The sequence below is a fragment of the Coturnix japonica genome, chromosome 8 (genome assembly GCF_001577835.2).
Source record: "Coturnix japonica isolate 7356 chromosome 8, Coturnix japonica 2.1, whole genome shotgun sequence".
In the NCBI taxonomy this organism is placed as follows: domain Eukaryota; kingdom Metazoa; phylum Chordata; class Aves; order Galliformes; family Phasianidae; genus Coturnix; species Coturnix japonica.
The window spans coordinates 24,169,061-24,190,361 of NC_029523.1; positions in this window are offsets into that span (position 1 = coordinate 24,169,061).

Consider the following 21,301-nt stretch of genomic DNA (forward strand, 5'->3'; position numbering starts at 1 on the left):
CTTTATCCAAGTCAACGTAATGCCCTGAAAATAAAAGCTTATACAGAAGTTGCTGATATGATGTCAGCTGTGGCAGTGGAACAGGCACTACAGTGTAGAATTGGTTGTGATTCAGCCAAGAACACCTTGCCTGGTTGGCTGGTTTATAACTCCTGTGCACTGTAGATCAGCTGAGCTAATAACAGTAATTTTAACAAAGGTTTTGTGCTCACACTGCTTTCTGAGCAGTGCTTCTACAGCAGAATCAGACTGGATGCAAACAATAAATAAGTAGTATTTCTGAGCAGGTGAAGCTAGCAACATGTTATCTGTGTTGATTTGTATTTAAATGTATAGAAATCCTTTCTCATTCTTTGTTAAGTGGAAGAAGCTGACTCTGGTTGCCAAAAACACAGAATAAAGACAGCCAATAATTTAAAGCATGAAGTATCTGAACAAACAGGTATTTTGAATAACCTACATAGTAGAAAAGGTTGGTAGGAATTGGTTTCCATTTTGTAATTCTATATTTAGCCATATAAATCTAACAAATTGCCAAAATCCACCAAACAGGACTTCACAGGAACTAAATTTGACTTATACCAGTATAAATCCAAACCAACTCACACATCAACCCTCTTATTATACAGGTGTAACTCCAGTCTAATCTGGTCTGCTTGAAATTGCAGCCTTGTATCCATAGAGATGGAAGCAGAATTGGTACTTCAGCATTTTAATAGCAAAGCTTTTTTGTTGACAAGCATGCATGCTACCTGTGGGTGTCTTAATGTGGTGAGACTGTGTGCAGGGAGACAAAAAATTGGACTGAGGGGACTCTGAATCTGAAAAGGTGAATTGTAGCAAATAGGAGCAAGTATTTCTAGTAAATGCTGTCATCAGTGAGCCAAATAAATAAATAAAAATTGAATTTGTAGCATCTGGGATATCCTGTGGCATGGATTTTATCTCTTGTTCCTTCCAGCAGTTTCATTTGCTGCCTGTAGTTCTCCTCTTTCTTTAAGCTGGTGAGAGATGTGGCTTTAGAGTCAAAATTGATGTGTTTCCTCTTCCTGGAAATCAGTTCAGACCTCTGCTCTTTGGCACACTGGAATTTCTGCTGGAAAAGTAGTACAAATTCAGGTCGTGATCAGCCTCTCTGCTCTTAAAAGAGCACATGGTGATTCCCCCATCACCCACAAAATCACATAAGAATATTACATCTTCACTGTGTTCTTTCTGGTTACCCTCCAAGACATTTGTTGCCTTGTGTAGACCTGTGTTCAGAGTGGGGACTTAAAAGCTGCAGTTTATATGTTATGTTTAATGGCAGGTAGTAACTGTTCTACATATTCTAAACTGTCCTGCTGGACCTTATGAGTTAAATCACTGTTAGATAATAGAAAAACATGTGAAGTAATGCATACCTCTTTCCATTTCTTTCTTTCCTTAGATATTTTGTAGTTCTACATTCATCCCAGTAATGTATGACTTTTGCATGGAGAACAGAAGCTCCAGCAATAACAATTATACTGGAAATATTCTTGGGTAGGTTGGTGGTGCCAAAAAGCCACAGCTGGAAGTCTTGAAGAGAATTGACTTGAAGGACTTTCACGCAATCTCCTCTGTTTATTTAAGTATTTAACACACCACACAATCACTGGAGAGAAACTGTCATAAATATAAGGTGTATTCAATAACACGCCCTTTGCTTATGTGTGCATACATTGGATATTAAGTGCCTTGGGTAGCCTGAGGAAGGGGAGGAGTACATAAGATGGAACAAAAGACCCAGCAATTGCTCCCTGGAGCAGATGGTGTTTCTGGTCCCTGGGACACACATCCACGTCTGCACTATTTGAGCTACAAAATGCAGACAGTCATTCATCATATACTGGTGCTTACAAATCCTTCTAGTGGTTAGGGATGGTACAATCAGATGCAGGAAAGAATAACCTTCTGCTTTATAATGAGAGAGAGATTATTTATACTTAATGAGCTTTAGATCTTTGATTTCGGGTAGTAGCTGTTGTATTACCTGAGTGCAAGCAGCACCTGAAACAACAGAGAGCACATTAAGTGAAACACATGGTGCCAGGAAATCATGGAAAGGCATGGATGTGGTCTTCAAGCTTCGAACTCCCACAGTTGCTGCCCATAACCTGGCAATTACAATGCAGTAACTGACAAGTGAGAAGGCTTTTAACAGTATTTGCGTGGTGGGAACCAAACAATCTAATTTTGCTGTTTGTGACTGCTTAATTATGTATTTGGAAGCCAGGCCTACTGCAGATAGCAAAACAGGTTTAATTGCATCCTACAGTGAAAGGTTTATAAGTCTTAAAATGTATTACAGCACCAAAAGTGCACTTAATATTTGTTTATTGCTGGACACAATAAATTACTTTTCTGCTTTCGCATATGTTATGAACTGGGCAGGGCACAGTGAACTCTGGGGCTGCTCTGGAGGCTATCTGGGGAGCAGCAAGGATCCAGGGCATCTCCCAGCAGCTCCCTGCCCAGCATCATGTGTCCCCTGACAACAGCTGCATCTCCTACAGCTGATGGGATTACTTCCCTTCAGCTCCCAGCTGCAGGCTGCTACTGGGCTGTTTGCTGTCTACAGTGGCACAGCTATGAGAGATTTCTTGGGGGAGGAAAGGAGGGAGGAGGATGAGGTGGCTTAGCTTAGTGCACTGCAATGAGCAGAGGGGATCAAGAAGTGTGTCTCAAATCAGGTTTTCCTTTTTATCTCCATCTGAGTTCCCTGCAAAGACAGTTGAGAGCCAGTTGCTATTTCCCTCATCGTCCCCTTTTGTATTGTGGGTAAGGAAGAAAGGTGAACATCTAGCAGGAGGCTGAAAACACTTCTTTATTACAAAGTATGTCCCTGCAGAGGATGTGTTATGTCATTGGACTCGGCCTCTGCCCTCAGCAGCATCAGCTGGCCCTGTGGCACACACCATGGCCATAGATGGCTGATGCTGTGGCAGAAGTGCTAGCCCCTTAAAGATCCAAATCTTGCTCTACTCTGGCTTCCCACAGACAGGTCATGTCTCATATGGTCTCTGCCAGGAAATACCACAGGAAATATGCTTTGGTTGCTGGACTGAATACTTGATGGAAAGCCTTCCTGCACTGGAGTGTGTCACCTCTTCTAAGTGAGGAAGTATTCGACCTTTTTTTCTAAGGTCATCTTGTCTAGCTGTGCCATCTACACTTGCTGAATAACAGGCTAACCTTTGGGTGTTTGTTAATTGTCTGTTGTCTGATTTTCATTGTTTGAACACATAGGTGCCTAAATGTCAGATCTGGATGGCAGATTCATTACAGAAAGAAGCAAGTGTCAAAGAACATAGTAACTAAATTACTGTGAGTCATGACCTGCAGGCCGGGATGTACTGATTTACAAAATAATTTCCTCTAGGTAGTAGATACCTTCCTAAGGATTTCTGAGCATCAGTCAGTGCTGCTCACAGGGCTTTTCTCCTGTTCAGAGTTTTTATGCTGTTTGTGCTATTTTTATGTGAATGATAATTGTCTACTCCTTTGTCAGAAGAATCATTTCAATTGCCAGTTCAGGTTTGTCTGTTGTAAGGGAGCTGTTAGCTATGCTGTAAATGACCATCTGTGACCCTATTGTGATTCATTTTAAGTGTCTCAGAGGTTTGGTTGGAGAAATCATGAGAGTTGATCTTCCCTACAGAGCCCTGCAGAAGAGGGTGAAAGGGAAGTTTGGTGAAGTTTACAGGGAAGGCTCAGATAGAAGCATGCAAAAGCTTTCTTACTGCCTCTGTGGCATCTGCTGACCCAAATGCTTATTGTAACAGCGTAGCTGTGTATTATTAGAGTAATCGCTAGCTGCAGTGCTATCCAATTAACTCTTGATTGCTTGTATTGACTGCAAGGCTGGGAAGGGAACTAGGGAGGTGAGATCTTTTTTCTCATGTTAGTCTTTCTTTTACAAAGTCAAAATACATAAGGCAAGAAAGATTAAATCAAATTTAGACCCACAGCTAAAGCAACTATTATGTACTGAAATGCACAACATTGATTGTGAACGTGATGTTTAAGCAATATGCTGACTGAAGCATAAGGAGAGCTCCTGTATGCAATATGCAAAAGGTAAAATGTTTAAATTGCAGCTTACAGAAATACAATTTTAAGTTATCAAAAAAGAAAGTTGTTTTATCAGCCCTGAAACTGAAGGCAAACTTCCATTAATAACCACAAAGGGATGTATCTCTGCTGGAATTAGGAAAAAACTGCCAGTCTACAACTCCAGGGGCTCTGGGTACTTTCTCCTTCATGGAGGCAGCTCTCTGCACAGCCAGGTTAAACACAGTCTCTCCTGACTGTCCCAGGTGAGCACCAGGCCTGAGCCAGTACAAACAGCATTTCCCTTCCAGTCCTGGTCCAGTTCTGGGGCAGGCAGCTGCTGAGTGGAATTTCTCAAATAAGCTTCACAATGTGGCTGTAACCTTGTGCTGGTGCACATCTCACAATTAGTGTCTTTCTCATAGAACAAAGATCTCCAAGCTGCACTTACTGTAAGAGACTGTTTGCTATGAAATGCTCCACTATGTTTTACAGGGCTGTGCATACTGGAAATGAGCAACAATTAGGAGTAGGACAGATGACCTTCCTTTGGGTTTATCAATCTTTCTAAATTTTAATACAAAATTAATTATCTTTAACCTTTATCTCTTATCTTGAAGAGTGGTGAAGTTTTGAACAAAATTGACAGAGAAATTTTGTTCTGCAGCATTTAAAGAGCATTTGAAGCAAGGACATTGCAAATGATGGAGATTTAAAAAGAAAATTAAGCTATAAAGAAATACTTGACAGTGTCTCTTCTGCATTTACTGGAATGTGCTGCTCAAGCTAAGGAAAAAAAACAGGGTGAGAGGTAATCTTTGCTGTTTGCTTTTAGCATGATCATCGTTTTGGCTCCTGCTATATTCAGTGCTGCTTGTATCATTCAAAAACACACTTCATGAACCTGATTATCTCATGTTAAATGCTGAGCTGCTGGAAAGCCAATTGTATTGAGTAGCATGCCTTGGAGCTTACGATGTTCTGAAAAGATGTAAGCTCAAAATACTTAAACACTTGGTGACAACACTGCCTGCTGCTCTATTACTACCACATTAGTCTTGTTCATACTCATAACTAGTTTGTCTCTTTAGGTTCAAGGCAGCACAGTTGAAAGCTAGGTTTTGTATAACTGATTTAGCCATTGCTGCTTTGACTTCTGTCTCAGGTGCTCTTATGTGCAGCCTGCAAAATCAATAAATAAAGCTTAGAATCTCAGCTGGAGATTAATGTACATCTTTTCGACTTCTTTTTCATATGGGAATTACAGGGCAAATTTGAAAATCATGCAGCCAAGTCAAAGAAGGGTGAGGTAGAAATTACATTTCACTCTCTAAGCCTTGTTCTCAAGGATTGCAAAGCAAGGTCCAGGTTCAATACGTCATTCTTGAAGTACTGAACAAAATCAGTCTTTGTTCTTCAGAGAAACTTATCTACAGAGGAGCTGCATTACTTCCTGTGAAATACAGCCCTGCAGATGTGCTTTGCTACTCGTCCCTCTGCTTTTGCTTCCTTTGGTCAAATAGGCAAGAATAGACACTTTGTGCTGGAGTGAAAATGATGCTGCCTTGTTTGCCCTCAGCTGGGGCTGAGCCCTGCTCACTGAAGGGGCATGACTTCCTGCCAGTTCCTCTGTTTGTTTATTTGTAAGGTGTAATGGGAGATCACCCAACGAAACCCAATTCTCTGGCCTTCTAGCCTCAGAAATAGAGGCAGCAAGTTCTCAAGCAAGTGCAAATAACCTGGACTGATACCCTAAGTTCAGAAATATAGGCAAGATGCAAGTGGAGATGGTGGAGCTGGTAGTTCAGCTGTAAGAAGCATATGATCAGAGTTCAGGAGGAAGCTGGTCCCATTTTTAATGAATCAGAATATAGGAGCATGAATTGTAGCAAATTAAGGCTTCAAGTGGCTGGGTAATAAACCAGAATGGAAATTGATTTTATAATTGTGCCTTGCATACTCCAAATATCCTTAAGTGCTTCAAAGTTTAAATAGAGTAAATGCATAGCAAAATGAATTGCCTATCATACACCAAATTGTTATTTGTTACTAAATCTTAGATTAGAACAGGTTCAACCAGTGTCTTTTTTGTAGGTGCTTTTTAGCATATGTATCACTTTATAGCATGAAATTGTCCAGAAACCCTATCCACATTGTGTCAGCTGCAGTATCTACAGAGTTATTAAGATGCCTGCCCCGAATCATCTGAGTTGCTAGAAGTCAGAAGCACAGGGGTTGGTGAAAATATGTCTGTATATTTGTATATTTTTTTATAATATTGTGTCAATTAACTGGGATGAATCAAGCATTTTCTGGCTTGTGGATTGCTTTCAGACATACTTCTATGGCAGAGAATAAGCAACTTTTCTAATGCACATGGGATGGAACCAAGGCAGCATTGCATCAGTTATTTGCAGAGTCCTCATGTTATGATGACAAAAGCCCTGGTTCAGGTAAGGACTCGGAAGCAAGGCTATCTAGTCCATCTGTAGGGGGATAATTGACAAAACAGAGTGACAAAACAGGTCTTGGCCAACAGTCAGTTTGCCAAAATAGGGCTTGATATATTACCTATTACGCTTAGGTATCTGTCTGTATTACCTCATGCAAACAAGTCAACTTCTTTCTTCTGCTTCTTATTGATCCCAGTAGGTGACTTATACTGAAGGAAGAAACACCTGATTTATTAGTCGCTGTTCCCCCTACTTAAGGAATCAGAGTCTGAAATAAATTGAATGGAGTCAAGAATGTACTTAGATCCAGACACAATTGTTTGTGGGGCTCGTCTTCAGAATAGGATAAAACTCTAAGGAAAATCTCAAGTGTCGTTAGTGTCACACTATAACTAAACAAAATGCTACACTGACAAGAGAGCACCATATTTTCAATTCTGAAAATGACTTGTAAGCCATCAGTTGCAGGATAAAATATAGAACTACAGATTTAGAAAGAAGAAAAGCAATGAAAAATTTGTGCTGAGGAGCAGAAGGAGAAAAAACAGTCACTGACTGTGGTTTCCAGACCTTCCAGCTTGAGGTGAACCTCTGCCTTTGAGAAAGGCTGGGGACCATCACTATTGTTGGCAAGTTGTGCCTTGTTCTTCTGCCTTGGAAAACCAAGATCTCAGAATAGGAGAGCCCCAGTGACTTCCCCAGTCTTTATTTTGATTTCCCATACAACTATCAAACCAGCTTGCTCTCCCTAAGATGCCTGTAGCCCAGTTGATAAGAAAGCAGACATCTCCTATAATGAAGGGAACTTGTTCCAGCAAATTGGTGTAAGAGCTGAATGAGAGAACTCAGAAGACATGTTTTTCCATTTATCTAAAAAAACAAAAAAAAGCTGCTCTCAGTTCTCTCCAATGTCATTCTCTGGAGCCTTGAGGACCACATGTGTCACACCCTTACTTTGTAGGTCTTGCATTTATAGACTGTGTTTTTCACTTCCAGAGATTTATTATCCCAGTGAAGAAATAGTCTGGATATGCCTCTGAAGTGGAAATGTAGCCATGTATTTGCTAAGAACAAGCTTGTGGTTTACCAGAATATTTTTGTTTCCTTCTGAGGTTTCTAGCTAATGAAGGGGAATTTATCCAGTACATTTATTGACATTAAAATAAGAGTTGCAGTCCATAAATAATCCCATTGTTATTTTAGCTTGCAGTTTAAAACATTTTGTCAGCAGCATTGTTGTCTGCTGTGACTCAGCTTGTGTATTTGCTCTCAGTATCAGAGCAGCCTATTGGTAATGCAGACATACATTCCTGCTGGGTTGGCTTTAAAGTCTAGTTTGAAACCATTCCTGAGCCTTTCAGCACTGAGCATGTCTGATCCAAAGCAGAGTCAAGTTCACTGTCTTTCCCTGTATGATAAAGGCACAGCACCCAGATTTGGTTCTTGATTCATAGAAACTGCTGCCATACAAAGGGCATGACAAGGAGGGGGGCACTGACAGAATAAGGTGGCCCACAGAGTGTAAGCTATTTGTTAGCACCTCCCAGGGATGTCCCTGACACTGTCATACCTGAAGAAGACTTCATAGAGAGAAGATATCTCCTCCTTGGTTGTGGGACACTACATAAAAAGAAAGCTGCATTGCCTTGAAGTAGGTTCAGTGATCTCCTTGCATCGGAATATTTTGATTTGTATCCTGGAGTGCTGAGCAGTGCTTTTGTATCTGCATGCCAGAGTTATTCTGTGCAAGACAAAGTCCTTGAGGCATAAGTAGAAAGTCAGGTCTTCAAAACTAAAACAATAAAGAGTAGAGCCTGTAATGGCTATGTTGTTTTAATTTAACAGAAATGTCCACCAAATAAAAAATATAAAAATTTTAATTTCCACATAACCTTTGCTAATGATGTACCATATTTTATGTAAGATTTGAATGTGTGAAGTTTGAAGTAACAGTTCTAAACTTAAAAAATATATGAATTTGGTTAGTTGGAACTTCCTAACTTTCCCTAGTTTATGAGCTTTTATTAATCGGATGGGAGTCATGAAAGCAGTTTTTGAAACAGAAAAGTGTTGCAGACACCATCTCCAAAATTCCATTACATGACCAATTAATGGCAAAAAGGATGCCTACAGTGATGTCCTTTGAGTAATCTTTGTTCAGAGATCTGCTTTCCAGGGCATGATTTCCAGTGGCATGGATTACCCAAAGGTGTACATGTATCTTGGCATCACCAGAGTGCTCTCTATATTCCTGTAAGATGTTCAGTAATCCAAAGCCACTTCAATGCATTGTACTAGACTCACTTGTACAACTTGCTTACATGCAGCTTAGTCCTTCCCAAAATCATCAAGAGGACAAGTCTGGCATGTGATAGGTGAAGTGAAGGAACAGGCAAGTATTTAAGTAGACATATGAGCCATCAACCAGGAGTGGTTTCAGTAATAATAGCATTTTAATCTTGTTTTCTAAACAAAAGAAGACTTAATCATGGACCAAAATTACACAGTAATGTGTGGTACTGTAGTTAGTTAGTGCTGAGGGCAATGGTGAATGATATGATTCAGTATATTTATTGTTTCAATTGTTTCTATATCCTTTGCTTTGAGGGATTCGGTCTTTGAGATTAATATGATGGTCACTGCCACATCTGTCTTGGATTCCTTGTTCCTTAAGAATAGCCCTGAGCAGTGAACATTACAGAAGTCTCTCATCAGGAAGGAGTAGTCACAATCTTTCATGCAGTTATAGATAGTAAAAGATGCTGATTTAGCTCTGCTGCCCGAGAATCTATCTGCCCTGGTGGATTCAGCAGGTCCTTTGAAAGGAAGCTGTTTCCAGGCAGACTCTGGGCTCTCGTCTATCATTCTTGATTAATAGTAAAATCTTCCTTTCTACTGTGAGCTACTTATAGCAAACCCCAGTCAGACACTGGGAGAATAAACAAAAGTAAAAACATAATTTCAGAGAGAAAAATGCTTCCTGTATCATACGGCATCACTGTTTCTGAATCCTAAGGGTGTTTGCAGTCTGTTGTACTACCTAGGAGCCTACCTACAAACTCAAAATGAGGAGTAATGCAAAATCTGCCTCTGACTGCACTGCTCTTGTCATCTGTCAGGGAGTAGTGGTACTCAGCCTCCCATGTCTAACCAGGCTAGTTATAGAAATGTACTGAGCATTGTGATATATATATATATATATTTAACCTGATAGCTTTTCTCTCCTGCTATACCCTACAAAACTCAAATACTGAAATTGCCTATGGCAATTCCATGATTCTTATTTGTGGTATTTGGACAAGGGGTGTTTCTCACAGAATCAGTGAACCTGAAGTATGTTTTAGCTCTAGTAAAACTTAAAGTTGCATATATTGCCTATATTTGTATATTTCAAAATATACAAACATAAGACTGAAGTTATGGTTTTTGTTAATGTTGGTTTAGACATAGCACCTGCAACACTTGTATCAATGAGGACACTGAGTAAAGATAAAATGCAAAGTGGGGCTGATTGACTAGTTAGTGACTCAGTAGTTACTCTTAATGTGTGGCAATAGCCACTTATGGCAATGGTTTTGGACCTATAAAAGCAGATTGCAATGAACTAAGAAAATTAATGGAACAAGATACTCTCTACTTTCTTTTATGATGCTATGATGAAAGAATAAATCATTTGGGGATGGTACTATTGATGATTATGACTGCATTCAGCAGTCATACCCTTCCCAAGCAAAGACTTAAGTATTGGCTTCTCTCTGGTGTGTAAGGAATTTGTTTCATGGTGATAAATCAGTTGAGATAATTAAGGAAATAAATGTTCACAGGAGTTGTATTGAGATTATTACATGACATGAAAACACTGTCAAACAACTGATAATTGAAAAGTTTTTAAATCAGTGAATTTTAAGCCAAATGTATATTATATATAGAATGCAATAGAAAAACACAAATTCTGTCCTTCTGAATAATGTTTTTCCAATTGGCTGGCACGTGGAACAAGTTTGTCTTATATATGCCAACTTACAAACATGTCCAATAATAGTAGAGAGAGCAACTGTTCCAAAGCTCTGCCAGTGTTCGTCAGACACAGTGACAGTAGCCACATCATTAATCTCACGGTATATTAGAAGTAAAGTCACTGGAATGGAATGGTGTCAAAGGATAAATGTTTCCCCCTTTGAAAAAAAAAACAAAACTTCTCAGTTTCACTTCATTGTGTTGTCTTTTTTCTTCTTTTTCCCCCCTCCTTTCCCTTCAATAAATCCTTTGGTTTCACCTGACGTTTAGGTAACAGTAGGAGACCAATATCCCGTGTCAGAGCTCATTCTACAGTTATCAGTTTAGCATACCCTTAAATCCCTGCAATTGCTGTGCCAAGAGCAATCCTCTCACTGAGAGGTTAAACATATGCATTACATATTGAAACAATGTAAGTAGCATGTAATTAGTGTTGTTTATGCATTCTCACTTCAGATTATACTTAAAATGTTTTTCAAGGCACTTAATGTTAGAGAGACTTAAATGAGCATTCATCCTGTCATTTTTAACTTTATTCATAAATGAGCACTCTAAATACATTTGAATGAGTTACTGCATTAGATCCCATGAACGAATACATGCATTCTTGCATTAGAGAATATAGTTTTTAATAAGATATATTTTAAAATGATAACACTCATGAATATGGCAATTAAATTTACAAACTGTCATCAACAACTTTAACAAAATGTCTTTGAATCAGGGAGGGAGGGTGTTGAGGGGGCATTTCTCTGCCCTATTTTTTTTCCCCCTTTTTTTTTTCCCTTTTTTTGAAGTCTTGTTCCATAAGGATTATAGCTCCCCCGCTGTTTGGAAAAGATAATTTCACTTGTAACACTAATAACTTGAGCAGGGAGAAGGCTGGCTGAGTGAATGGAATGCACTTCACTGCACATCTTGGCTTCGCTAGAAATCGGAAACAGATGGTCCTTGCGGCTGGCTTCCCACTCGGGCCCGCTCAGTGCCAGCCTGTGGTCGTTGGCTGGTTGCTGCTGGCACTGTGTGACTTGAACATAGTAGGACAGTGGCAAAAGAAATCAAATCTTTTTCATTGAGCAGCAAACTGTAATGAAATTTGACAGATCTGACATTCTATACCCAACATCTAGTTAGAATATATTAACCTTTTAGTTTTCTTTAGCTCCTATCCTACAAGTTATGAACCTTCCTATTAGAGTTTTGCTGTGGCTCTGGAGATGGTAGGAAACCAACATCTTCTAAACACCCTGTTATGTCAGAGCTAAAATAAATAGTTCCAGTTGTAAAGGAAACACCCTGCATTCCCACCTAAGTAGGGTAATAATAGCTTTGATCCAGCTGCATCAAAGCAAATGTTGTAGTTTAGATACTTTCACTTTCTATGAATTTGCATTGACTTCAATTATTTATTTATTTATGGTACAGGAGTCCTTCTTTCCCTCTGAAGGCTTCTCCCAGGTATGAGCACTAAGCCCTTCTTCCCAAGAGGTCAGGCTGGCTATCCCACAGCCTGGAGCCAGCAGAAAACAAAGTGCTAGGGCTGGTACCTCTCAGCTGAAGAGCATGCTGAGCTGTGCCTCTAAGTTATGGCCACAGATTAGGAAATAGTTGGTTGTATTTAAACTTCAAAATACAACTGTTTGTACATTTCAGGTTGACAGAGAATAATTTTTTATTTAAAATGTTTGTGCGTGTCATTCCATCTCCTTTACTCCTTTCAGCTGCTCCTCCTCCTTTTTCCTTCAGACATGAAGTCACAGCGTCATCTTGGATGTCCGTGTGTCCATTCTGCCAGAAGCAGGATCTTAGAGATTGTTACAGATGAGGCAAAACAGGGAATGCAGATGGCAGGGAGCAAATCAGAAGGGAAAACATGGGGAAGCTACAGGGAAAATGCAAAGACCAAAGACAACTTTCTTGGGGAGGGTAAAGAACTTCTTTCCCTGGGTTCAGTAAGATAATCCAAAATGCATGTGTCACCTCAAGTGCCGAGCTGAAGCTTTACTGTTGGCTCAAGAATCCTTGAAGGTGCAGTGATCACATGCTACTTCTCCTCTTGTTTACGCCTTTAGCAACAGCAGATCCTCTTGATTGAAGCCAGGATTATAGGATTTCCAAAAGCTAGAACATGCATTCATTGTCAGCAACTTTGCATTAGTTCAGAGGCTGTCCAGAAATCGACTGCCTGCTCTCACATGGCACTTGAACTAATTGTCACTGTTCAAGATAAGGAAATCCTCTTCGTAACTCATCTAAGTACAGGCTTCCTAAGGAAAACGCCTCCCAAATTAGGAACAGATCTAAAATCATACAGTTGCAGTCTTCCAAAAAAGTCCTAAGCAATTCCCACTGCAAAAATAAGGAGGGTATAGGGAATTTAAAAAGTGTTAATCAGCAGTAGGTACAATGCAGTTAATAGATATTCTAGTAAAGAGCACTGACATCCTAAAGCTGTGTCTGGTACTGGGAGCCGCGTGCTGTTCTGCCGGGTTTCTTCTACCAACATGAATAGTAGAAGCCAACATTTGGAGAAAGCGCCCGCTATGCCAACATTTCTAATGCTCTCATGCATTCAGTTTCCAGTAGACTGTAAAATGCCAGCTTGATAGAGTCATCTGAATTAATATATATGTATGTTATTAGCCTTTTTTAGTATTCGTTCCTGGGTTCCATATACTCGATAGCAACAATGATCTCACCCAAATGTGCTGCCGAGGGCAGATGCAGGGAGGCACACTTATGCTGTTTGTGCTGTGTTAGGCAGGTCTGCTCAGCAAATAAGCATGTTTATTTGTGGATAGTTGGCCACTTCTCCAGGAGGAAGTCAGAAAGCAACTGGCAAGTATGTGAATTTGTTGCTTCAGGCCTAAAGCTGTCGGAAAACAAATCTCTTCCCCCGTAGCCCAAAAACACATATACCTAACGTTTCCAACTTGAAGTATCATTTGTAGATTGCAGGCATTTTTATTTTGCAGCTGTGTCTGCATGAATGTCCAATGCATCATGAAAGCTTTTTCTTTTATCAGATCAGATCTGATTTAGAAGCACACATCTTTGTGGCTTATTAGTCTTTGGAAGGCATCGTTTTGTCCTAGTACTATTCACAGCGAGTGTTGTGCAGAATGCTGATTGACAAGAGTTAAATTCAAAACATGTAGCCATTTTCTGGTGTGTGGTTTTTTTCCTGATTGAAGGAAAACTACTTAGATGTTTGTTTCCAAAACGGCATCTGTCAGCAATCAAAGGGGAAAAATTGCATAAAACAAATGCAATTGTTTGGAGTAGCATTTCCTGGATCATGTTAAATGCTTGATTTGCTCCCCATTATGCTCACCAAATAATTTTATTTTCCACAATAATTGCAATATTTAACATGTTGTATTTAATCTCGTTTTAATGCTATTAACAACAGCAGCTTATGAAAGGAATAATTGCTCCATGGGTAAGAACCCACCATCCTCAGCATGAGGAAGAACAATGGCAAAGTTAACTGCACCTAATTGTTCTGAATTTAAAACACAGTTAACCAACAGCACTCCTCATTTCTTTGCACATAAGTGCTACACTGTCAGGAAGGAAATGGTTTCATGCTTCTGTCATTCATAAGCTGAAAATTGTATGCTCTTCTGAAAAACTGTTTATTCAGTGTGTTTTTAATTAATATTCTGAAACCAAGTAATGTATTGGTATAGGAAGACCTAAGTACTCTCAAAGCAGTGGTTAATAGAGCAATCAAGAGAAAGTTTGTCAGTAGATCTATAACTACATCAGACAGTGGAAAGCCATATAGACTGAACAGAGATTCATCAGAACTTGACAGGGAAGGCATGCAGCACAACTGGCTATAAAATACTGAATAAATTATAAGTAGGGTGGGTAAGCTGTTTGTTTAGAGAGGCAGGAGCAAATGCAGTGACATAAAAGTGAATTTGACGCTTGGTCAAAGGCTGGTTGTTACTTAAGCTTTTTACTTTTATTTTGAATGATTATTGCAAAGGAGCTTTTGCAGTAAGCAGCAGCCACAGAGGACAGGTAGCTCTGATGAGTCTGGAGTAAGAGAAGACGATAAATGCTTTGGCCAGCCAGTGTGAGGACAGTTCCTGGCACAGCCTCTGTGAGGTTTTTTTATGGACGCTGACTAAAACTTAACACTTCCCATGCTAGTCAGATCATTACTGTAAATAGCAGTGATGTCGTACCTGCTATCCAAAGGGGAAAAAAACAAACAAACAAACAAAAAAACAAACACACACACACAAACTGGGATGGGATGTGAAGTAGTTGCACAGAGTGTTCTCTGATGTATTTTTCTGTGCAAGCACCATAGATAAAGTCAGGGCAAAAACAAAAGCTAACCCCTGAATGTTACACTAGCACTTTGTACATTATGCTAAGTCATTTGCTTATCTTTCACATCGCAGAAATCTGAAGGTATTTTTGAAGCTCAATGAAAGTTGGTTCTGTCCTGCACTGAATGATGGTTTTGTGATCTGTGCCGCCTGGAATTACAACTTTGCTGCAGCCAAATAGTTAAACAACAATTGATAGCACACAAACAATCAAATGAAGAATTGTGCGCCCACGAGCTTCCTTTTTTGATACAAACAGAAATAGATATTGTTTAAAATAGAGTGGATATTTGTGATGCATTTTCCTTTTGCATGCAAAACACAAAAGATTTGCAGAGTGTGGCTCTTTGAAGGAGTGAGTTGTATCAGACCCAGCTCAGCAGACCTAGGAAATATTCTGGGTGAGTCTCCTTGCCGGTGCCGAAGTTGATTCTGTTGAGCACTTGAGGAAAGGCACTGCTGCAGAGGTCGAAGTGCTATGCTCCCCAGGGCGGTCAGATCTGGGCATCCCTTGCTCCCTGCGCGCCAGCCAGGCGCTGCAAATGGAAAGTGCTTGCTGCCTCTTTAATACTCAGCTGTTACAAAGTCATACTTCTGTTTTACAGTGTCCCACCAGAGGTGGGAGAGCACATAGTTGTCTTATACGTGATTTTGCAGGAAGGGGCTTCTATTACAGAGCATTACCAGGTTTCTGTAGCATTTCGAAATTATTTATTGTGGAGTTGTCTTTTTTTCCAAGTGATCTGTCAATTCCTCATTTGCACAACGAACCTTGTAGAGAGCACTGTGCTTTGTGGGAGGAAGGAGCAAACCTCTGTGAGGCTTTGGGGGGTTATTACCCAGTGTCAAGAAGTGTAACATTGAAAAAAAAAAAAAAAAAGTTTTAAAATACATAGTTGCAAATATATATTAAAAAATATATTAAATATATGTTTTTTTAAAAAATACAAGAAGGGAATAGTTTAGTTCTTATGGAGCACTTTTGCCATTTGAACCTTCTGATGAAAAGTCATTCATTAAACAATAAGATCTGGTATCTAAAATCAAGCAGGAACAAAGAGCCAAAACTTTTGTCTCCTTTATTAAAAAAAAAGAATAAAGAGCAATTGATTTCTTCAGAAAGCTCCTCTCAATCAAGAGATAAACTTGAGCAGTTTCTACTTTTGTTTTGGTCAAATGATTATATGCACAGTTATGAAAGAATGAAAAAGATGCAATTATTTTCTGCTCAGTCTTTTTTTTTTTTTTAACCGTTCACATACATGAGAAAAGTAGCTGCGATAAACAGATACTGAATCAGACTGAAATTCTTTTTTAACACACACACACACATTCAAAAAAAAAAAAAAAGGAAAAAAAAAATACCCAAAACATTGCATGATAGTCTCTAAGCAGTTCCATCTGTCAAGCAGAAATTTTAGGCTAATAGCCTGTGGCGATCTCCCTCCGCAGTCCACTACCTGCCTTTGTCCTATTAAATCTCTTTATTCTTCTTAAAAAAAGGAAAAGGGGGAAAGGAAAGAAAAACCTTGCAGACCAAAATCATCTGAGTGATGAAGCCCTAATTTTGACCGCCTCTCTTTGATGTTGAGCAGTGGGTTCTTATTTAAAAAAAAAAAAAAAAAGAGAGAGAGAGAGAGAGAGAGGGGGAGAGAGAGGGAGCGAGAGAGAGGAGAAGACAGTGCTGGGAGCAGATGACTTTTCATCTCCACTTCACCTTGCCACTGGGTCTGTGAGAGATTGGTTCATTGTCAAGGAGATTTTTTTTTTTTACCCATGATTCCATATGGTATGGACCGGGCTACATGTTGCCCAACATGCCAGTGCAAATGTTTTCTCAATTAGGTGTCTTATCTCCCGTGAGTTAGCATCTGATGAAGCTTGCTGACAGCATAATGGCAGGGAAAACCTCCGACGGCTCCATCAAATGGCAGCTCTGCTACGACATCTCGGCCAGAACTTGGTGGATGGTGAGTTGGCAGCAGGGCTGCTTTTTTTTTCTCCCTTTTCTACTTTCCCTCCCTCTTTGACAAAATGTCCCAGACCTCACATTTATCAAATTAACATTTGATTTTTTTCACACTCTTTAGTAGAGCAGCCTCACACTTGTCCCACTTGTGCGCTTTCCCCTGTGTAACAGGAGACCGTTAATGTGCACTACAGTTTCCACAGGGAAGCTTTTTCAATTCTCCTTAAAGAGGAGGGAAAAAAAAAAAAAAAAAGAAAAGAAAGAAAAAAAAAAGAAAAAAAAAAAAACATGCAAAGAAGTAGTTTGCAAAAGCCTTGTGCAGAGTAACTTGTCACAGCCGGCAGCCTAGCGCTCACTTTGTTTTACTTTATCTGCTGCTTTCAAGCGTCCGTGTGCATGTGCATTTTTTACCGTGCAATATTTTGTAAAGAGGGGAGGTGGAAAGTTCATTCCGCTGCAGAGTGAGTCAATGGCTGTAAAAGCCTGGACTGGTGCGGGAGTGTCGTGGTGTAAAACCATCACGTGTGCGGGGAGCGCGTTTTGCGAGGTGCTGCCACAGACCCTGCTCTCACTTCTCCCTCCACTTGTTTACGTGAGAACAGGTTACGGGGCTGCGCTGACCTGGAGCCATGTGTCACAGATCCCACTGAGCCCAGCTCAGACTGCTTTGGGGCGCAATTAAAGTTTCAATAAAGTCCCAACGTGCTCCGTAGAACGAGTTAACTAGCATGTCATGGTCAGCCGGGCCAGACAACCTTTGACATCTTGAATCTATAAGAGGTAGGGTGAGTTGGGAGGATGCACAATAGCCCATTGTGGCAGAAGATGCAAGTCCTGTTGCGAGGAAGAGAGTCCTCAAATCATTACTGCCCTCGTTAGCGTCTTGTCCGTTAGGGATTAATTCGTTAGCAGTGCATTTTTAGTTTTCTGTAATTATTATTCTTGTGGCAAGCGTGAATTCTTCCAGTGAGAGGAAAAGTTTGCTGCCAGGACAATGAGTGTATTATCCGCTCCTAACTGGACCGTGAACCTCAGCTCGTTTCACATAGATATCAGTTAAAAAAGGACCGGCGAGTGGAATTACAAAACAAGGCATGATCACTTTCATTGTATGATACGCTGAAACAAGTCGGGTCTCTCCCTCCCCCTCGCCGCCCCGGACCAATTTTGGTATCATTTGGAAAGTTTAAGACCTCTGAGGACTTGAAAGACTTTTAAAAGTGAGATCCGGAAGGTTTTTATTCTGCAGCTTGGTGGTGGCCATTGTGTATATCATGTGGCTTGTATTTAAAGGTGTTTGGGCTCGGGTTTGTCAGTTTTGTTTTGTCTAAAGTCTTAATTTTTTAACCGGTTATTAGAGGTTTGCCAGCGGTTGCCAGCGAAATGTAACATGCAGCATTTGGTTAACAGGAATAGGGAGGCTAACCACTTTCTTATAGTACTGATTTTCCAATTAGACTTTCTGCCAGGGGAAGTTGGAGGGGGAAGGGGTATTTGCATGCACATAAACTGTTGACTATTCATGTGACTTTTTTTTAGCTCGTTAAACCCCTGTAAATAAGTCTATTGATTCTCAGTTATCATTTTCAAAGCAAAGTTTTAGACTGCCTGTTTTAACCCCAACGTTTATCTTGTGCTGTGATTTTGCCTTATTCTAAGCTATCTGTATATTTTATTACCATTCCTTTTATTGTCTATCGGCTGCTTTTATGATGAGGTATGTCAATGTTTATTATTTAATAAGTATCCTCAAATGCTACTAGGCAGTGATTTGTCAGCCTTTAGAAAGGAGCTGAGGAAGTTTCATTTCAGTCACATTTATTTCACAGATGTTTTAGTACCGTGAATATAATATGTAAAAATGCTGGAAACATTTAGTAATGCACTTGCCTAAAAATAAACAGTTTTATAACCACACATGCTGTTGTTTAGATTAAACATTGCCGAAAAGTTCTTCTTAAACTTGAACGTCACACCATTTATTTTCTAAGAGAACAAAACCCCCACTAAAATAGCCTTGTTTTTGTGGTAGGAGTTGCGCCAGATGAAAGAGATGTTATTTTTAACCAAAATGAATAATTCAAGATCTTTACAATAGATGCGTTAATTGCAAATAATTTTCATACAAAGTTTCAATTATTGATGGAGTAATAAGCAGTTTTTCATGCAGTCAATGAATCTAAAACGTACAACAAAAAGTAGATACATCTTATGTTCCTTACCCCCAAACCTCTTCACATTTGCCACGTTCTTTTAATCAAAAGTAAGCTAGAGAGCCGATCTTAATGTTTTAAAGACAAATAAAGCTTTTAAAATTACCTCATGCATCGTCTGGCTGCACAAAATCTCAGCTGCATAGTGCTAAACTTCGGTTTGGTACTGCCAGCATACAAAGAGATGAGTGAATACCCCTTGCACCCATATGGACTCAGCTGCCAGCACTGTGATATGCAATTTTGCTTTTTAATGAATCGTAAACAATTTGTGTGTCAAATGAGGGAGTTTGTTTTCTTTCTGGAGCAGGTTCTAAATCAGGTTTAAGCTATAGCTGTGTACTGTACTGGACTATTATGCCCAAATTTAAAGGTTCTGTGTCATTTTGATGAAAAGACCTGTTATAATGAAAGAAACGGCTTTATAAAAGGCTGGGTGTAGTAATCTCTCTTTCTTTCTTTCTCTCTCTCTCTCTCTCTCTCTCTCTCCGTCTCTCAACCTCACACTCTCCCTCTTTCACTCTGGTCTATAGCATGTTTATAGCTAGCTAACTGGAGATAATGGAGATTGGTAGATTGCATGATTAGGAAAATGAATGGATTTTATCGTTGGGCAAAGCAGCTTGCATTTTTTAGAGGTGGCTTTAAAATGCAGAGTTCTAATTTTGACCTTATTTTCTTTCGCTGATAATCTTTATTAATGCTCCTCTAATTCGTTTTGCCTGATCGCAGTTAGTTTTTCTCTCAAGCCATCTGATGGAATGGCTAATATATTTTATCTTACTTGCCAGAATAGCAAGATGCCATAGTAAAACAAAAATGCTATTTTTCTTTCTTGCAGACAGTTAGTAATGTTTCAGACTGCTTCAAAAGAACCCACAGGATTTGTGCGTTTTAACAATAATTGCCTTTCTCACCACAGTTTTAAGGCATTCTTCTGATATCTTATCTATTTTTCTCATGCTGTAATTAGAAAAAAACAAAAATGCATGAACAGTTGTTATTTGACTATATTGTAATGTGGTGTTTTAGCAGAAAACTTCCCAAAATGCTGTAACTTTGCATGGGAAGGAATATATACATATTTTCAGAGAAGTACCAAATACTCTAAACAGTATCACAGCCTGGAGATGTGACAAGAATTGACTTGTTGAAAAAATAATCATAATTTCGACACTTTTTATTTAAATTTGATGCTGTCACAGAGACACTAAAGGGTTAGTCCTAGCAAAGTTTCAGTACTGTCTTACATTTGTAACAAATATGTGCAGCTGTGCTACTTTTATAAACATTTATCTCAAGCTGATTATTTTTTTTTTAATTATTTGCTCTAGCAAGCCTATATGATGTTGTGATGGGACTTTTATATGTCTTCAGTAAGGGCTGGTCTTCAAATTTCTTCTGCGCCAGGTTATTAGAATACACACATAGCAAACATATAACTGGTAGAAAATTCTGAATGACAGCACAAAAGTAAAGACCCTGGGCCCAATTCTGCTCTGCATTTCACTGCTGTCAGCCTGGAGTCACTGCGTTTAGAGGAGCAGAGTCAGCCAGGTTCTCCCCCTGAGTGCCTGGGAGCCACTCACAGCTTGAGAATCTCAGCCCAGGCAGCTTTAAGACCCAAATCCCAAACTGCTTTCTGTTGTGGAAGTATTGCCAAAAAATAGGGAAAAAAAAGGAAAAGAAGAAAACTTTATTAATAAATGAGAAGGTATTTCAGATGACTCCACGTATGAGTTAGCATGCAAACTGCTGTTACTGAATGTGACAGTTAAAGCAGATCTTTCAGTCATTTGCCAAAATAACAGTTTTGAGTTTTATTATCAAACTATCAATCCACATTTTAGTGTATAGACCTTTATTTTAATTAGATGCCCTAAGTTAAAAGGTAATTTATTAAAGATACAGGACTGGACTTGTGGTCATTGTGTTTGAACTGAAAACACTTCTTTCTCTCACGCCGCTGTGCAAAATATTTAGAGGAATAACTGAACTTGCTCAGGTCATAAGCAATTGCAAACTGTTAGAGGCATTTCTCTCAATTAAGAACTAATGGAATCCTCACTATGGATTTTATTACAAGTGAGATTAAAAATAATGGCACGTCTAATAAATATTCAGACTTGTCATATGGAAGGCTAGTTAGTCCTATGAAAGCTAAGAAAGTCCAGAAGCACAAAATACTCAAAAGTAGCATTTATCATTTAAATCACTGAACGCATC